This window comes from Sorex fumeus, unplaced genomic scaffold (genome assembly GCF_029834395.1).
Source record: "Sorex fumeus unplaced genomic scaffold, SorFum_2.1 ptg000073l, whole genome shotgun sequence".
Taxonomy (NCBI): domain Eukaryota; kingdom Metazoa; phylum Chordata; class Mammalia; order Eulipotyphla; family Soricidae; genus Sorex; species Sorex fumeus.
Window position 1 is genome coordinate 1,426,381 of NW_026606130.1, and position 3,847 is coordinate 1,430,227.

Below are 3,847 nucleotides of genomic sequence, written 5' to 3' on the forward strand. Positions count from 1 at the left end.
ATGCAGACATTCAGGTTCAAGGAGCCCGAAGGGTGCCAGCTAAAAGAGACCGTAACAAAAACACTCCAAGACATATCATAGTTAGAATGATCGATGCTACCAACAGAGATACAATACTGCAAGTAGCAAGGTCAAATAAGAAAATCACATACAAAGGAGCACCCCTTAGATTCACAGCAGACCTATCAGAGGAAACCCTCCAAGTCCGAAGGCAATGGCGAGATATAGTGAAAAAAACTCACTGAAATGAATGCTTCACCAAGAATACTCTATCCAGCTAAACTCTCACTCAGAATAGAAGGAACGGTACACTATTTTCTAGATAAACAGCACCTAAGGAACTTAATAGATTCAAAACCAAATCTAAAAGAAGGACTAAAGGGGCTATTATAAGACAATACAAACCCTACAAAAACAACAGACCCTTACAGAAAGATGACAGAAAACCCCATACCAATAATCTCTCTCAATGTCAACGGTCTAAATTCACCAATTAAGAGACACAGAGTTGCAAAATGGATTCAGAGACAGAACCCAACATTCTTCTGCCTAACAAGAAACTCATCTCAACAGTCAGAGCAAACACAGACTCAAGTCAAAGAATGGAAAACAATCCTGCAAGCAAACAGCTCCTTCAAAAAAGCTGGGGTGGCCATACTAGTATCCGACAACATTAATTTCAGGTTGAAAAATATTAGAAGGGACAGTGAAGGCTAATTTCTCTTCATCAAGGTATACGTAAAACAGGAAGAAATCACACTCTTAAATGTATACGCACCTAATGAGGGAACAGCCAAATATTTAAAACAACTGCAAACAGATTTAAGGAGGACATTGCTAGCAACACAATAGTAGCTGGAAACTTCAACATTGCCTTATCACCTCTGGATAGATCAACAAGAACGTAACTCAGCAAAGAAACATTAGCTTTGAAAGAAGAAATAGAAGAGAAAGGGCTTATAGACCTATACAGGGCTTCACACTCCCAAAAGAAAGAATACACATTCTTCTCCAGTGCTCCCGGAACATTTTCCAAAATAGACCATGTGCTAGGCCACAAAACATACCTCAATAGAATCAGGAAGATAGAAATAGTATCAACAATCTTTTCAGACCATGCACTGAGGATAGAAGTGAATCACAGACAGACACAGAGAACCAAATCGAACACCTGGAAATTGAACAACTCAATGCTGAACAACGAGTGGATCAGGAAGGAAGTCAAGGACGAAATCAAAAGATACTTGGAAACAAATGAGAACGAAGACCAGAACTTATGGGATGCAGCTAAACCCGTATTAAGGGGAAAGTTTATAGCGCCGCAAGCATATCTCAGGACGGAAAAAAGGATGCACATAAACATCTTGACTTCACAGCTCAAGATCTTAGAAAAGGATCAAAAAACAAGCCCAAATCAGGCAGGAGGAAAGAGATCATAAAACTTAGAGCAGAAATCAACAACATGGAAACCAAAGAAACAATCCGAAAGATCAATGAAACCAAGAGCTGGTTCTTTGAGAAAATAAATAAGATAAAAATATTATCAACACTCGCAAAGAAACAGAGGGAGAGAACCCTAATAAATCGAATCAGTAATAAGAAAGGGGATATCACAACAGAAAACAAAGAAATTCAAAAGATCATCAGAAACTACTTTGAAAGTCTGTATGCCACGAAACAAGAGAACCTAGAAGAAATGGATAAATTCCTGGATTCCTATCATCTCCTAAAGCTGAATCAAGAAGATATAGAGTACCTGAACAGACCTATTAACATCAAGGAAATTGAAACTGTAATCAAAAGTCTTCCCAAAAACAAAAGTCCAGGTCCAAACGGATTCACTATTGAATTTTTCCAAACATTTAAAGAGGAATTATTGCCAGTTCTTCTCAAGCTTTTACAGGAAATTGAAAAAACATAAACTCTCCCAATCAGTTTTCTTGAAGCCCATATCTCTCTAATAACAAAAAGAAACAAAGACACCACAAGAAAAGAAAACTACAGGCCGATGTCCATGATGAACACGGATGCGAAGATTCTCAACAAAATACTAACAAATAGAATTCAACAACTCATCAAATAGATCATACACCATGAACAAGTGGGATTCATCCCAGGGATGCAAGGATGGTTTAACATTCGGAAATCAATAAACATAATCTACCATATCAACAAAAGAAAAGATAAAAATCATATGATCATATCAATAGATGCAGAGAAAGCATTTGACAAGATCCAGCACCCATTTATGATGAAAACCCTCGCCAAAATGGAGATAGAGGGGACTTTCCTCAATATAGTTAAGGCCATCTACCACAAGCCTACAGCAAGCATCATCCTCAATGGGGTAAAACTGAGAGCCTTCCCCCTAAGATCAGGAATGAGACAAGGATGCCCACTCTCTCCACTACTGTTCAATATATTACTGGAAGTACTTGTAATAGCAATGAGGCAAGAAAAAGATATTAAGGGCATCCAGGTAAGAAAGGAAGAAATCAAGCTCTCACTATTTGCAGATGATATGATACTATACTTAGAGAACCCTGAAACCTCTACCAAACAATATACTTGTATAGTAAAGTTGCAGGCTATAAAATCAATACCCAAACGTCCATGGCTTTCCTCTATTCAAATAGTGAAATAGAAGAAAGTGACATGAAGGAAACAATCCCGGTCACAATTGTGCCCCAGAAAATCAAGTACCTACAAATCAGCTTAACTAAGGAAGTGAAGGACCTGTACAAAGAAAACTACAGAACGCTACTTCAGGAAATAAAAGAGGACACGAGGAAATGGAAAAATATCCCCTATTCATGGATTGGGAGAATTAACATTGTCAAAATGTCAATACTTCCCAAAGCACTGTACAAATTCAATGCGACCCCTATTACAATACTCACGATATTCTTCAAAGAAATGTATCGGGAGAATTAACATTGTCAAAATGGCAATAATTCCCAAAGCACTGTACAAATTCAATGTGACTCCTATTACAATACTCATGACATTATTCAAAGAAATGGAGCAATCACTCCTGAAATTTATATGGAACAATAAGCCCCCATGAATAGCTAAAGCAATTCTTGGGAAAAGGAAAATGGGAGGAATCAACCTCCCTAACTTCAAACTCTACTACAAAGCAGTAATAATTAAAACAGCATGGTACTGGAACAAAGGCAGAGCTGTAGACCAATGGAACAGGGTTGAATATACTGACATCTCCCCCAAGCATATGATCATCTAATCTTCGATAAGGGGCCAAGAAAAGTGAAGTTGAGCAGGGAAAGCCTCTTTAACAAATTGTGCTGGCAAAACTGGATGGCTACATGCAAAAAAGTGGGCTCAGATCTCTGCCTAACGCCATGTACAAAAGTAAGATAAAAATGGATTAAAGACCTCAACATCAGACCAGAATCCTTAAGGTTCATTGAAGACAAATTTGTCAGAACCCTCCATGATATTGAAGCGAACGGTATCTTCAAAGATGTCACGCTACTGGCCAAGCAAGTGAAAACAGAGATAGACAAATGGGACTATCTTTAAGAAGCTTCTGCACCTCAGAAGAAACAGTGACCAAAATACAAAGACAGTATACAGAATGGGAAAGGATATTCGTCGAATACACATCCAATAAGGGGTTCATATCGAGGATATACAAGGTACTGGTTGAACTCCACAAGAAGAAAACATCCAACTCCATCAAAAAATGGGGTGATGAAACTTTGGTACATTTACACAATGGAGTACTATGTAGCTGTTAGAAAAGACAAAGTCATGAAATTTACATACAAGTGGTACTACATGGAAAGTATCATGTTAAGCGAAATGACTCAGAAAGAAAGGGATA